This window comes from Rhinolophus sinicus, chromosome 16 (assembly GCF_057876585.1).
Source record: "Rhinolophus sinicus isolate RSI-liver-muscle chromosome 16, RSI-T2T, whole genome shotgun sequence".
NCBI classification, from domain to species: domain Eukaryota; kingdom Metazoa; phylum Chordata; class Mammalia; order Chiroptera; family Rhinolophidae; genus Rhinolophus; species Rhinolophus sinicus.
The window spans coordinates 10,561,989-10,578,342 of NC_142516.1; the positions used below are offsets into that span (position 1 = coordinate 10,561,989).

Consider the following 16,354-nt stretch of genomic DNA (forward strand, 5'->3'; position numbering starts at 1 on the left):
CAGCTTTAATAATCTCATCTCATGTGCACATGTAGAGCCCTTCCCTGTACCACTTAGGTAGAGAGATGACCCCATTTTTCAAGGTGCTCATGGTCCAGGGACGAGACAGACAGCTAAACAATTACATTGTAGTGCCATAAGTACCCCTGGTTTACAGGCTATGTGCAAAGCAGAGGGAGTTTAGACAATGTGTCTGAGGTACCCAAGAAGCTCCTGAGAGGGTATGTTCTGAGTTGACTGATAACCCCAAGTTGTTTTTCAGGAGGGTTAAAGAAAGGTGTGGGTAGATGGAGGTGGGGAGAGGATGTAGAAAGGGATTTAGGGCCCAGCACCTGGCTCAGGAGGCTCAGAAGTGTTACAGACCTGGGCCTTCTCTGGCAACTACAGTTATGAAGTTCAGTGTGGCTGAAGGAGGGGCAGAGGGGAAGGCGTGTACCTTGAAACTTAAGGCCAGGTTACTGAAGCTTTTTAAGTTGACTTTGTGCTTACCGTTATCCTGTGAATTAAGCAGAACTGTTAAAATATTTGAGTCTGACGTGTTAGAAAGATGGGAAGGGGCCAAGAGGGGGCTGTTGCTGGTGATCCCCGCAGGACCCCCAGCTCTCCCAGTCCTAGGTGGTCAGGTCATTTCTGCCCCAGGCTGAGAATTCCTTTAGGGCAAGGACTTTTCTCACTCACCTGTGCATCCTAGCACCCAACACAGAACCGGGCATACAGCAGGTACTCAGTAAGGGCCAAACTGACTGGCCGAATGCTGGGTGCCAAGAAGGTGATGGCTGGTGGCTCTGTAAAATAAAAAGCAAACCTTCATATCTTCTCCAGCACTGCCCAGGTAGGTGTTCAGCTCAAGTCTGACCCAACTATAAGAAGGTCAGAGAGGCCCAGGCCCCAAACTCAATCCCAGAGAGGTCTATTATTAAGGGTGAGAGAAGGAGAGGGGGTTACTGACTAAAGCTGCAACTTCGGAGCAGCGCCTGCTATGTGCTAGAATTCACACCTATTGTCTTTTCCCATCTGTCCAATAGCTCTTCAACTGGAATTATTGTCCCAGTCTCTCCGACCAGGAAACAGGATCAGAGTGGTCTGTAATTGGTCAAGGTCACAGAGCTGGCAAGTGTAGGAGGGGCAGAGGCTGGGATCCAACCTTTTAACAAGTCAAAACCCATTGCCTTCCCCCTCCACCTGGGGACGCATAAAGGCACCTATTCTATTTGCCTAGTCGCTGGGGTTGGGGGGCATCCCGCTCTGTGGCTTGGGACCCGGGAAGCCGGCTCGTCCCAGCAGCCTGCGACCGGGAGCCGCTCCCATATTCGGAAGTTACGAAGTTTCCGTGCATTTCGCTCGCTTCCCTCCGCAGCACGTCCCCGCTCCGCAGCAGTTACGCCGCTAGCGCAGCGGGGCTCAGGTGCTGCAGCGGGCGGGGGCCTGGCGCCGGGAGGAAGGCGGGGACGCAGTTTACGTAAGCGTCCGCTTACAGGTGCATGCGGCCGCCACCAGCGTGTGTTCCCTGCGCGCTCCCAGGTGCGTAGTTGGCGCAAGCGGCGGCGCAGCACGGTGGCGGCGGGCGCTGGCCGGCGCTCTCAGGTGCGGCAGAGTGCGCGTGGAAGGGGCGCGCAGCGAACGAGGGGGCGGGCTTTCCGTTCCCCAGCAGCCGCGGGGCCCGCCCCCTGGCTTGGCCAATGGGCGCGCTCGGCGTCGTCACGTGCTCGCCGCCGCCGCCGCCGGAGCGGAGACCGGAGCCGCGAGCGCCACCAGGGCAGCAGCCGCCGCAGCCGCCGCCGCTGGGCTGAGGAGCCGGAGACGCGGGCTGACGAGGTGGCGGCGGCGGCGGAGCGGGAACGGGGACCGGGCAGAGCGCGGAGGCGCGGGTAGGCTGCTGCGGCGGGGCAGGCGCCTGCGCGGCGGGCCGTCCTTGGCGGGCGGCGGTTAAGGCGGCGGTTGAGGCGGTTGGCGGAGCCGGCCCGGGCCCCGCATTGTTTGTTGTGCGTCCTTAGCAGCGGCGGCGGCCGAGGCGGAGTGCAGGGAACAATCCCGGCCCCCGTGGCTCTGGCATTGTGGCCGCTGCTGCGGTGCCGCGGTCGCTTCGGGCAAGGGCAGCGGGCGGCTTTCCTCACCTTTGGGGGGACGGGGTCCCGGCCCCAAGCGAGGGGAGGGCGTGGACAGTGTGGGGGACCGGCGCTGGGGGGTCTGGGTAAGATAGAGGGCGAGGGGCTCCGGGCAGGTGTTGGAGGACATTGGGGGCAGGGGCTGGGGGAGAGGCTTCGGGGGGCAGGCGGAGGGTGTGGACAGATATGGGGGAGAATGAAGGGTGGAGGGATCCGGCCCGAGGGAGGGTGAGGCCCTTCGGGCAGGTTCGGGGGGCCATTGGGGGCCAGGGCGAGTGCGAGAGGAATGGAGGACATTCAGGCCGGTGGGGGGGGCAGCATATGGGGGTTCGAGAGGGTGTGAGGGAGGCTTTGGGGAAGGCAGGGGCGAATGTGATGGGAAGGAGAAGGTTAGGGATTCGAGGAAGGAATGGAAGAAGCAGATGTCCCGATCGGGGCTGCGTGTGAGAGGCAGAGAGTGGGGGCAGACATAAGGAAGGCCACCGGACAGACGTGAAGAGAAACGTGGAGGAAGCGTCCGGTAGGGAGAAACTGGGCAGGGTGTGAAAGGGGAGAGCGGGACGGAGGGTGCCTCGGGGTGTCTCCGGTGATGGCGAGGGAGAAGGGGGGTGTCGGGGCAGGAGGCGTGTGTGAAGTAGGCCCAGAGGCTCGGGAGACCTGGGAGAGATGTGCGGACAGTGTCTGGCCAGGAGGCGTGTAGGGGCGACAGGAGGGGTCGCCGCTGGACAGATGGGACGTGGCAGGGGAGAGCGTGTGACGGGAGAAGGCAGGTCTCTGTCAGGGGAGATGAGTACAGGGCGGGAGGGGGGAGGTGATTGGAGCAGGGCCTGAGTTTGGGGAGTTCCGGAGGGAAGTGGGCACAGTGGAGTAGGGTGATGGGATGGAAAGGAGACTGACTGGGTAGGAGGTGTGCGGGCGTTTACCCCGGTGGCATGTAGCAGGAGAAGGGAGTGAAACGGGGGTGTTCGTGCTGGAAGTGTGGATGAAGGTGGAGCAAACGAGAGGAAACGGGGTTGGGAGGACGTTGGAGGGGCCAGGTGGAGTGTGTGTGAGATGGAGGGTCAGTGGGGTAGGGGTGAAGGGGGTGTTCTTGGAGAGTGGCAGAGGAGCTGTGGGGAAAGATGGAAGGGGCTGTTTCAGGGCAGGAAGTGCAGAGAGAAGTTGGGGAGAAGGAAGGAGAAGGGCGAGTGTGTTTGTGAAGGGAAATCAGTAGGGGGAGGTAGTCGGGATAAGTTGGAAGGGAAGGTACACAGGTCTGGAGTACAGCATAGGAAGGCAGGGAGCACGGGTTTGGGGCGCTAGATTTTGTTCTGTAGAGAGAAGGAGGTAGGCCGGAAATAGAAAGAAGGGGAAGACAGGATATTTTGGGGGAGCGGATGTAGAAGAATGCATGGTACCTATAATGGGGTAAAGGGCAAGGTAGGGATGTGTGTGGGTATGTCTGTGACTAGCAAGGGGCAGCTTGAGCATTGGGGTGGTGGTGGGGGAAGTAGGCTGCCCAGGTGTAGAGCAGGAAATAACTGTTCAGGTGGAGAGAGTTAGGAAAACAGGTAGCTTAAAAGAGGGTGGAAGGAGCGGGGTGCTGAAGTATGGGGCGACATTGGAAAACTGAGTCTTGAGAGATTAAAGGGCCAAAATTTTTAGGTCACTGGAAGTTTTACGAAGGGCAGAGTGCAGAAGTTGGAAAAATAAAAAAAAACTAAAGGCAAGGGATTAAATTCCAGATTTAGAGGCACCGGAGAGTGTGTGGGGTGTGCTGTGGATCCTGGACTGATGTTAATGGAAAATGGAGGACATTAAGCCCTGTACCATACCTGAAAGTTCGTGCTTCTGGCATCAGAGATCATGAAGCCTGATTTTAGTTCCAGAACCCAGTGAATGGGGAAGGGATGAGGGAGGGCTCAGTACAGATGCCTAAATTTGGAGGAGGTATTTTGTGGAGTATTGTCCTAGCACATTGGCCTGATGAGTGGGCAGATAGAGGAGCCATACAGGGTCATGAAGAGTACACACACCAAGAGTGAATAGAAATAGGACTGCAGCAGGTGCAGGGCAGATGTCTTTGTGAAGATACTGAGAGCAGGGCCCAGCATCAGAAGCTTTCAAGGGCTGCGTATCAGAGGAAGGGATGCCTTGGTGCAGTGTCTCCGATACCCTGGTGCTTTCTGGGTAATGGGGCCGATTTCAGACATTGAGTCCCATGCTAGAGGCGGACAGAGGTAATGTATGTACAGCACCTGGAAGTGGCAGGAATGGAGCTGTTTGACTCCTTAACTCGCTCTCAGGGTGAAAATAGCTGATCCACTGATGTTGGCTTTTTCTCCCAAATAGTTCAAGTAAAATTTAGTTGGAGGCGTTTGGATTTTCTGGTATTTTGACTTGAGTTGGGGAGTGGAGTGTTAGCTTTTATTGAGGAAAGACTTCTGGGTTTGTGTGGACATATGGCGTCAGCTTGCCAAACACATAGGAAATAACCTTTAGGAGTTTGAGCACAGGTATTTCAGTGCAGGTCTCATTCAGTTTTCTGTGTATTGTGTTAGGATCTTTGAGGTTTGGAAGGATTAAGCAGACTGCTTTGAGACTGCCTAAGTATGCAGGGTTTTCTGGAATCTTGGAAAACGATTTCCATTTTGATAGTTGGAAATTCAGTCTTGTCAGATTTTGTGAAAAATAAATTATTTCATCATGTTGCAGAAATGTCAATTATAACTTCAATTATTGCTTTGTGGGCTTCATGTGGTACCTAGTATGATTTCAAATAGAAGGTCCTCTTGGGAAGCTTTATGGGTTGATTAGTTTTCTTCTTTTGTTAATATGGGAAGTATCTTAACACAGCCATTGTAAGTTCAAATAGTAAGGTTGAGTGGAAGTGGGAATCTTGTCTAAGCGTGATGAAGGCTGAGCAGAACACCACATTTTAAGTAATCTGATTCTGTAAATATAAATATTTAAAAAATAAACTGGAGGCTAATCATTTTTAAAATCCAAATTTGAAGTCTATCATGAAGGCAGCAAAACTAATGCTCTTGAAGGCGTTGCTAGAAGATTTTATTTTTGGAGGGAAAGGTTTCTAGAGTATAATATGCATTTGATTGAAACTCTTAGCAGTATTTTGAGATTTGATATATGTAAAGATTATAATTATAAAGAGCCTGTCTGACCCCTTTGGCTCCCTGGCAGAGAATTTGAGCAGGAGGATGTATGATGAATAGAGTGACCTTTGAAAATTATCTCCAATATGGCTATTGTTTCCTCTTGTATTTTTTAAGTCCATTGTGTTAGTTCATTTTATTGATTTGGGGCAAGCAGTACTTTCTTGCTCAGAATACTCAATTTTGGCATAGTGTTCTGATCATATGTATTGTTCTGTGAAGTTCTATGGTTTGGGATAATTTGTAGGCAGTTTAAAATACTACCCTAATTTATGAACCAAGGAAAGAAGATTATTTAGACTTTGTAGGTTAAATAATTGGGTCTGGTTTTATTTTCACTGGGGCTTGCTGGACAAGATACTTAATCCCTTTGTGCTTGTTTCTCCTCCAGAAACCTGACTCTTTATCTACCTCCCATGAGAATTGAGATGGTTTATATAAAACAAGTTTAAGTCTTTCAGGAAGATTAGAACTATGTAAATACGGGGTTAGATGTTATTTCTTTAGTTCATTTTTTCCTTTTAGCCTGGTCAAATAATAATTAGAACTTCAGATTTTGGCATTAAGTGGGTTAATTAGTAGTGAGAAACTTGGATAGAGATGAAACTTCTGTGAATATCAGAGTTGTCTGCAAACTGAAGTTTGTTCCTTCTTTGCTCTCCTGTCTGCTTATCTTTCCTGGTTCATTTCTGCAGCCAAGTGTTGGTGTCTATTTGAATTCTTGAGCCGAGCAGAAGCTTGTGAGAGACATTCTGGGTTCTAGCTTTAGCCCAAGATTTTTCTAAGCCTTAATTTCCATAGACAGAGTACTTGTGTCACTCAGTGAATTCAATTCTTAAATCAGGTATAATAAACAATATTTTTCTGTGTATTTTGCAGAAAGTTGTTTAATTCTGAGTGATTTAAACAGAAAAAATAGAGCTATTCCTTTCCTGAAAAGGGGAAATCTATCCTTTTTCAGGTTTATTGAATACTTTTTCCTTTTTTTCTGTTTAGTTATCAGATAATCACCCATCCATTTGATTTTCCAAGTCCATTGACAGGTTACGCTCTATTTAAGAGGGGGGCTGATTTTTAAATGTTTTTAAAATGTGTTTGGTTTCTTAGTTGTAAAATGCCTCCAGATGCTGGTCATGATGGATACGGCAAAAATGTACATAATAAGTTGTTTTATTAGATATTAGTTTGCTTGAGCTTGGTAATGCTCAGCCCTGATAGTAGTCTTTCTGTGCTAGCCGATCTACTCTTAATAGTTTATTCTCTTATATAACACGTTTGGACACCATTACCCATCTTACTGCTCTTGTGTTTTTCATTCCTTTTATTGGAAAATTGGTTGTTTTAAAAAATTTGTTTAGCTGTAGAAAAATTGTGTCTGACAGATAATTATGAGAGGCTTCATAATCCAGTCTAATTTTAGAAAACTGTTTACTGAGAGATGTAAATTAAATTTCTATGTCAATGAAAACAGAAAAGAATCAAGTAATGAAACCAGGTTAAGGGTGGTAAAAATATTTAAGTGTTTGAGCCTGGAGGATATAAAAATCTTTAACTTTTAAGTCTTGCATTGAATAGTGAGATGACCAAAGGACCTGATTTGACCAAATTACTTTCATGCCTAGTTTGAGTTATTTCTTCTCTTAAGAGTCTTTTAAGTGTATCATTTTTGAGAAGTATGGTATCTGTATCACAGAAGACATTCCAGATACTTGTGTTGCTGATGAATGAAGCAGTCTTAAATTTTAGTTATTTTTTCTTCAAATTCTCTTAACTTCTGACATAACTAACACTATGTAGAACATCTGCTTTCTTTAGTTAACTTCAGCACAATTTGAAAGAGTACAGTTGATTATATCAGTAATAAAATCACAGCCTTGCATTGTGTGACTTCATTTCCATTTGAAAAGTGAGAATTCTGCAGCAGGTTGTGTAATAAATTCTGAGGCGTTTCTGGGTCATGGATAAGATGTAGTTTCTTACTGCACCTGCAGAATTTCCTGTTCTTTGCAGTTTTCCAGGTGCTGGGGTTTTTCACAATATGTTATTGAGCAGATCAGCATTTTGTTTATGAATTGAATTTAACCATATTAATACTGTTGACACAAAGCATCTAGTTATTGTCCTAAAAGGGTCTATCTAGATTTTTTTTTAAGTGTGCTTTTTAACTTGTTTTGCCATTTTAATTCAGCAAACATGCATTAACTCTAGGCTCAAAAGTGTGTTTTGGGCCAGACCTGCGATTTCTTGGTAGGGCTCAATAATAATTTTTGAGTAAAGAATGGATCATTCTCTAGATAGATTGGCCCTTAATGTGAAAATGGAGTCTGTAACTTTGGTTAACTATATTCAGTCAGCCTAACTGAAAGTCAGTCCATTTTATGACAGCTAGGTAGTGACCTGATAACGAAGTGGTTTGTTTTTAAAAGGTTACATGGCGGCAGTTCATTCCTACAGTGTTTCTAATTCCAACTAAATCTTAAACTGCATTTGCATCTGATCATAGGCTTTTGTACAGCTTAGGCAAGCTACATTTTAACAATGAATATTGGATACTGGGTAGCTCTTGACTTAAGTAACTCTGGACAACTCAGTTTTAGTTAGCAAAGCTATTGAACTAGAGGGGAAAGGTGTTGCAATTTTGATAATGTAGGTTAACAGCTGGAGAGAATAAACACCTGGAGCCCTTAATATGCATATTTTCAGTTGTTTTTGAAGTAAACTGTAAATAAGTTTATAATATCAAGGTTAGCATGGAAGAACAGATACCAAACATTAGTGATGAGGCTTTTAAAAACATGGTATCTTAAAAGTAAGTATTGACTGGTGCTTTCTGATATGTCAGCGTGTGGTAAATGCGGAACTATACAGAATCGGCTTTTGACATGGGTCAGTATTATTGTTTAGCAGCGTCCTTTATTTCTAGAGCTCAGAGTTCACATACCTGGACTTTGGTCCTAGTGATAGCTGTGTAATGTAGGTGAATACCATAATGTTATATTTGGAGAAATGGAGGCACAGAGTTAACTCTAAAACAGAGATAGGTGCAACCCTTTCAGAGGTTGGACATCAGATTCCTGTTAGTCCTCAAATTTGGCAAGGTTGATGGCTGGGCAAATTTGAAACCTGCCTCTTTTAATCAAGCCCTCGAGTTCAAGTCTTTTCAAGTACAAGATTGCCTGGAATAATGCTTGTCCTTCCTAGGAAACTCAGTCCTAGGATTATGCACTAGTGGTGACTTGGAGGCAGAGAACTAGCACTTGGTGGTGTCCCCTTATAGGTGTGCCCAGAGAAGACCCTGTATACAGCCCTGGTTGCTGTATTGGGTAGTGGAAGAGTGTTTTTGACACTAGAAGACTTGGCTTGGAGGTCTGATCCTGCTATTTGGTTAGTTGTAAATCTCTCTCCTCACGTGTAAAATTGGAATAAAACCCCTAATTTACAGAGTAGAGTTACAGTGAGGATTAAAGAAGATAAGAACATTATTTGTAAGCTGTGAAGCACATAACATACTTTTGAAGGGAAGATTGAGCAGAAATTAAGGGTAGGCTTTGAAGTAATAAGCAAGGTTGGCTTGGAAGGCCCTGGGTCTTTGTTTTTTATCGTGGCCTTTTCACATGTACATAGAACAGTGAACGTCCACATATTCATCAACCAGCTTCGACAGGTACCGGCATTTTGCTGCTCTTATTTTATCCCTTAATTTTTGTTTTTGGGAACATTTACAGCATATCTTGGACATCATATACTTTCATCCATAAATACTTCAGTATGAATTTCTAACAGATAAGAACCTAAAAAAAATAACCACAAAACTATTTTAATCCCCTAAATTAACAATTTCTTATCTAGTACTCAGAAGGAGCTGGATTTGAAACGTAGCTCTACTACTCACCAGCTTTGTGCATTAGTCAAATTACTAGCTGTCTCTGAGCTTCTGGTTCCTTATCTGTAACATAAAGATAATACCTCATGAAGTTATTTTGAGCTTAAATGAAATAACATATAAAATGCCTATCATGAAGGTTCTCAGTAAATGATCCAGCCTCTCCTCAGAGCCTCCTATGGCCTGTGAGTTAGAATTATGGGTTGTCCTCCTCTCTTCTTTAGTATCACAAAGAGTAAGAGTACTCTGCAATCATTGCCCACTAACCTAGTGAAATTTCTCTTCATTGGGCTATTGGACTCTTCTAGTAAAATTCTATATCAGTTGAAATCATATCCGTTCTCCTCCTCTCTGGCAGCATCATTTTTCTCCTATCTATTGGCTCATTTCAGTCAGCATTCATCTATATTTTTAAACAACCCTTTATTGACCACACTGTCTCTGCCAGCTACAAACCAATTTCTCAACTTCTTGTTCTCCTGTTCTCCTGAACCTACTCTAATGAGACTTTCAACCCCATCATTCTGAGGCTGCTTTTATCAAAACCACCAAGTTTAATTCTTATTTGAACTGTTAGCAGCATTTGGTGCAGTGGATGCATCCTTCCTTGAAATACTTTCTGCGCTGGTTTCTAGGACACCAGAAACCCTCTGCTGCCTTTCCGTCTACCTCCTTAGCTTCTCTGCAGTCTCCTTTGTTGGTTCTTCCTCATTACTCCTACCTCTTAATACTGGACCACCCCCTTGGACTTATGCTCTTTATTTCCATTCCCTTGGTGATCCCATCTAGTCTCGTGGCTTTCAGTACCGTGTATGTGCTGATGACTGCCAACTTTGTATCTCTGAAACTCCAGGCTTGTATATCCCACTGCCTCCTTTGACATTTTAAATTACATATTTTATTGGCATCTCAAATTGAACTTGTCCCAAAACAAACTCCGGATCTTTGACCTTATCCCATCTTCCCTTTGCCCCTTTGTTGTCTTCCACATCTTCATAAACAGCACCTTCCTCCATCTTTCCAGTTGCTCAGGCCAAAACTTGGAGCTGTCCTTGACTCTTTCACAAACCACATCCAACACATCAGGAAATCTTGCCAGTTACATCTTCAAACTATATCCAGACCCTGACCTCTTTTCATCACCTCTATTGATTTAAGTCTACATCAGCTCTTCCGAATTATTGCAGTAGCCTTGTTTTGCTCTTGCCTCCTTATAGTTGCCAGTATTGTAGCAGGAATGATCCCTTAAAACAGGTGAGTCAGATTTTGTGTCCTTCTGGTCAGAGCCTCCAGTGAGACCCTGTCTTGCTTAGAGGAGAAGGCCAAGTCCTGTCAAAGGCCTTACTGGCTAAGATCCCATCCTTCTCTGACCTCACTTCTGTTTGCTTACTCCATTCAGGCCTCAATAGCCTTCTTGCTGTTTCTTTAACATGTCAGGTGTATTCCTGTCTCAGGTCTTTAGCATTTGCTGTTTGCTCTGCCTAAGAATGCTGCTGCTTAGGCATATGTGGCTGTATCGTCTTCAGTTCTTGGGGCATATCTCCCCTTGCCAGTGAGACCTTCCCTCACCACCCTCCTGAAATGCCAGCCATTTAGCTTTTAATATATTTTTGCTATTTTATTTTGTTGATTGCCTTTTCCCCTTCACTAGACTATAAACTCCATGAAGGCAAGGATTAATGTTGGTTTTGTATTCTGTACGTTCTGACCACCTACAACTGTCTGGCACTAAGTAGGCACTTGCGTATTTGTTGAATGAATTGTTCTTTTATTAGTTGTGGTCTATTACTTTGTAAATGATGCTATAGCTGTAGTGTTTTAGTTGGAATTTCAGTTTTTGTTATGGAATACTATGCACCTTGAAGTTTTTATGATATATTCCTGTTTCTCTTCTTCATGAGTATCCTTTATAAAACTGATACTGGATTTTATTTATTCATCATGATTTTGAGTCCTTCTTATGTATTGTGCAGAATCTGTGTTGCATTAAGGGATACAGAAGAAGTATACATAGACCCCGACCTTTAAGAGCTTACAGTCTATCAGGGGAGGTGATGGTACGATAGGTATATGTGAGGTATGATAAAAAAAATACGGTGAATGCTGCTGCCGAGTGCCATCCAACGGAAAGGCAGGGATCTTCAATATGGGAAGCAGCACGTCAACCTTAGTAACAGTGTGCGAAGAGTAACAAGTTTCAACTTGTTTGGTGCAGTCAGGTGTGAACTACATACAGATGAGAGAAGGTGTGTTTTAAAGTGTGCCGTAAATCATCCTCCATCATGACAACACTGCATGTCACACACCGCTTCTGGTATATGGCAGTTTCTGTCAAATAGGAACATTACGGTGTGTCCTCATCCACCTTATTCACCGGATCTGGCACCGTGTGACTTCTGGCTCTTCTCCAAAATCAAAATTAATATGAAAGGTAAACGTTTTGAATTGATTCAGGACATCGAGGCAGCCACAACAGCGCAACTAAAGACTCATGAAAGAGGACTTCCAGAACTGCTTCAGAAGGTGGCAAGAACGATGGGATAAGTTTGTTCGAAGTGAGGGGGACTATTTTGAGGGGGACTAATAGCAATGTGTCTTTTACTTTAATAAATTTTCGTGTGTGTGTGTGTGTGTGTAATTTTTTTAAAGGTAAATACTTAGATAAAATGGCCCAGGAGATCAGAAGAGCAATAAATTATTTCCAGCTAAGGAGAATAAGGGAGAGACTTCAGAGGATGTGGTTTTTGATATCTGTGCTGAGTCAGGGCAAGAAAGCGAGTAGGATTAGATTATGAGAAAACGGGGAAGAGAATTCCATATGAAGGTAATTGTGTTAGCTAAATAAGAATGCTCAGGATTTCTATGGGAAAGAACAAGCGGTTCACTTAGTTAAAAATAAGGGAATATGAAAGGAATTGGTAGAGGATAAGTTTGGAGAAGAATGTTGGAGTCACTGATAGAAGGCTTTGAATGCAAGAATGAGGAATTCAAACGAGTCTGTCAACAGTGAGGCTTCAGTGAAAGGTTTTTGAGCAGGAGTGGAGGGAGGACATTATTAGGGCTGTCTTTATGAATTTGACAACTTTATGTGAAAAGAGGCTGAGATGAATATACTAATTAAGATGCTGTCGTAATAGTTTGAGAAAAAAATTGGTGAAGACAGTGGAAACAGGTATAGAAAGGATGCCTTAGAACTAACAAAACTCGGTAACTGGGTGTGAGAGCCGAGTGACAAGTCTACAAGGTTTCAAGCCTAGTTGATCAGGCACCTGGGGTGCCCTGAGGAGAAGTAGGGAACCCACGAGAAGTGGGATTGGGAGCCAGCTTTAGTTTTGGTATTGAGTTTGCAAGTGTGGTGACAGCCAAGTGATGATTGTTCTGATAAAAAGAAAATCCGGACTCTTTTTAGAAAGGATGTGCATCTGTGGCCTTATGCCTTCATTTTGATACAACTCACTTACCAGAAAGAGAGACTTAATTGCTGAATCTATTACTGAGGTGTGAATCTAGATAACTGATTTGGGAAACTTCTGAAAAGGCATCCAAACTTTTCTTTTGATTTGTAAGTGGCTTCACTTGTTTCACTAAAGCTTATTAGTTAAGTTGCTGTAGGTTGTAAGCGCTTCATGTGTTCTCAGCTTGATACAACTAAAATGTTATCCTTGGAGCTTTCCTGTGCTGCTTCGTTGGCTCTGGGTATCTAAGCAGTGTCTGTCTCATTCCTTTGCAAACAACAGATGAGAGTTCCTAACCAATCACCTTGATCACTGTTGAGGTCACTTTGATCATACCGTGCCCCTCTTGTTCCCCTTAGGACTTAGAGGCACACTGGAGCAAGACCAGCCTTCTACCCTAATTAATGGTAGTTAAGGTATTAGCTGCCAAAACATTTCTTTAACAACCTACGCTTAACAAAATACCAGAAGATATCAGAGGATTTAGCTTCTATTCCAGACAAATGCAAGAACAGAATGAGGTTCTTTTAGATTTATATCCTTCTCAGGGCTTTGCAGCAGGCGTTTTTAACCTGAAGGTTATTTATAGGACAAAAGCACTATTTACAAAATAATGTTGATTAATGTATACAATTTTTATTTATAGGCTTCTAATGATGCATGATATTTACATTTTTATACTTAATGCATTTTTAAGTAGTTGGATAAAAAGACATCATTGAGTTTTTTAGTTAAAAACTTAGCAGTTCACCAGCTTGGTTTAGAATGTGACCTTAAGCTTATCACATTAGTCATCTCTGAATTAAGCCTTTTCCTTTGTGCTTAGATCATAATGTCAGTCAGTATGATTTTGGCACTGACATTATAGGGTCTGTTTTTGTTTTCCAGTAAATAGGAGTCAGTAGTACCCAGTTACTTTGAAACGAGAAGATTTTCCTGTTTAGGGAACGTGTATTTTAAGCTCACTGGAGGTGTGGTTCCTTTTAGTTTGTCAGATTTAGCATATATTTAAAAACTTTATTTTTTTTGTAAGTCTAGGCAACTTTTTTCCCACGTAAGTTGATTTGCCAAGAATATAAAGTATAATATCTTAAACTTGTGAGAAACCTGTGAGATTCTTTTAGCCCTACTTTGGTCTTTTACAGGTATATAGCTTAAGGTATATCCAGAGTGGTTAAGGGAATTGTCCAAAATCACACAGCTAACTAGTGGCAGAGTTGGGGTGAGACATGGATTTCTTGACCTCCAGGCTTCCACCATGTCAGGTTGCTGCTTTAGAAATAGGGACCAGAAAAACCTTGAATAAACTTACTTTAATTGGTCACCTAATGATGTTCAGCAGGAACAATTAGGGTATTTTTTTCCTTGTTCCCACAAAATTAATTTTTTTAGATTAACCATTTTAAATCGAACTGTTAAATGGCATTTAGTATGTTCACAATGTTGAGCAGTAAAAACCCTACCTAGCTCCAGGACTGTTGCTTCACTCCAAAGTAAAATCCTGACCCATTAAGCAGTTTGAAGAATTTTAAAGCAATTAAAATAAAAATCTTTATTATGACAAGGTCAGTGATAGGAGGTTTGTAGTAGAAGTCACCACTAATGCTTTGGCACCCATCTCTGATTTGCCAGTGAGAAATAAAGAGAATCCTCTTTGTTATTGAGTAGTGGATGTATTACCAACAATGGCACTGTTAAAAAAGGAAGTGCCAGGTACCATGTTTCCCCAAAAGTAAGACCTAGCTGGGCAATCAGCTCTAATGCGTCTTTTGGAGCAAAAGTTAATATAAGACCCGGTATTATATTATATTATAATGGATTATACTATATTTTATTATATTATTATACCTGGTCTTATAGTAAAGTAAGTGTTATATTAATTTTTGCTCCAAAAGATGCATTAGAGCTGATGGTCTGGGTAGGTCTTATTTTCAGGGAAACATAATGATTCACAATTCTAATAATAGACGTGCATTGTACGTATCATCTCTAATCTTCACACTAGCCTTTCACACTGGTTGCTGTGTTTCAGATGAGAAAGCTGTCTTGTTCAGTAAGTCCAGAATCAATTGGTAAGTTGTGCACATGTCTGTTTGGTTCCAAAAGTTGGGTGTTCTCTTCACTAAATCTAGGAGTAGACAGGCAAAAGCAGCAGATAGAAGGGATCCCCTTGTGTGGGGGACTCAGTGCCGGCCCTGGGTTAGCAGGACAGTATATGAGGGGAGAGGAGTTGAGTTGGCCGTTCCTGGTGGGTCTGCAGTGGGAGTCACTTTCTCTGGACCAGTTGTGACCCTATTCCATAGGGGAAAAGCAAAAGAGGAAATCACCTTTGGAACTCTCTAATGGACATAATTATAAATAATTAAAAGACATTGCAATGTAGCTTCTGAGATTTGTTTTTAAAAATTCTGTTTTCTATTTTTCCCCCATTTATTTTTAGTGAATTGTTATTTGAGTTAATTTTAAAATCAGGCATTGATTTGCTCCAGTAGTTAATGATTAGTCTTAACAATATTGGAACTTGGTTGTTTTCCCATTTTGAGATACTTTTAAAATGTGATGGTTCACTTCCATTGAAGAATAATTCAAATTGCCTGTTGAAGGATTTTGTAATTACACTTTTGCCCCTATTTAAAAAAAACACCAAAAACCTCATTTTAGCTTTTTTAAAGTTTGAAAGAACTTTTAATAGGTCATTTTTCAGCTATTTTTCAGTCATTTCTCTGAAAGTGGCTAGTAAGTCACCGCCTAAACCTTGTCATTTTTCTTCTGTGTTTTCAATGACATGACTTTTCTCTCCTGAGTAATAAGGCACTGGAGTAATTTGCTTCAATATGCTAGGGTTTGGGTAAAAGGATGGTGTCACGTAAAAGACAGCTTCCTGGCTACTTTGGACAAAAGAGGTCTTTTTAGGTTATGTGAGCATAATGAGGATATAAACTATAGCAAGAGCAACCATTTCAAATGTCCCGAGTTTAGTGTATTGATAGTTAACCCAAAGAAGTACAGATTTTTAGCAGTGACCGTGTGACTTTTGCTAATATCTAAACAGTGGGTACTTCCATAAATGGATTTCAAGCTTTTAAAACCTTTTTATTTAAAAATTTTAAAATGACCTTGTAACTTGGCTCAAATATTATACATTATTTTTCTGTTTTGACCTAGGGATGAGGTTTCATTCTCTCTGGAACCAGCAAAAATGTGTCATGAAAAGGACAGGCTTTGGAGTGGGTCAGATTTGTTTTCCAATCCTTTCTCTGCCTCTTAGTAGCTGTAAGACCTTCTTTCACCTTTTAAAATGAATATACTACCTCACCACTCTGCAGAGTAGGATTAGAGGGTGATATCTCTAAAGGGCTCAGCGTAGTGTCTGGCATATACTAAATTATGTTCAGATTGTAGCTTTTGCAGGAAGAAGTCTAAATTTTGATAGCCTAGACAGATATCAATGTAATGCAAATAAGTACAACCTCATCTTATATACTAATGTACACTGTCCTGCTATCAATACATTTCTTCTTGGATTTTTGTTTTTTTCCTATGTGTTGAAGTGCCGTGTGTCAGTTTTCACTATTTCCTGTAGCTTGCCCTCCTTTTCTCAGAAATGCTTGGCAAATATCTGCATTGATTATTATATAATTACCTCAGAGAATAGCTGGTGCTTCCTATACAAGCTAATGATGAGATATTTGCTCCCCATAACAGTGCTTCAGTTAGGTGTGTCTGTGTTGCCTGCTAACAGGTTCTTAACCACCTTCA

The 16,354-nt window shown here is 43.0% G+C and overlaps 1 protein-coding gene across 5 annotated transcripts in view; it reads left to right on the plus strand.

The window, feature by feature from the left end:
• Positions 1-1,700: 1,700 nt before the first annotated feature.
• STRBP (spermatid perinuclear RNA binding protein) overlaps positions 1,701-16,354 on the plus strand; it is a 124,468-nt gene continuing 109,814 nt past the window's right edge. For all 5 annotated transcript variants that reach the window (XM_019728513.3, XM_019728515.3, XM_019728516.3 and 2 more), the window contains exon 1: positions 1,701-1,868. The gene's annotated coding sequence lies outside the window, so the exon portion shown is untranslated. The remainder of the gene's footprint in view (positions 1,869-16,354) is intronic.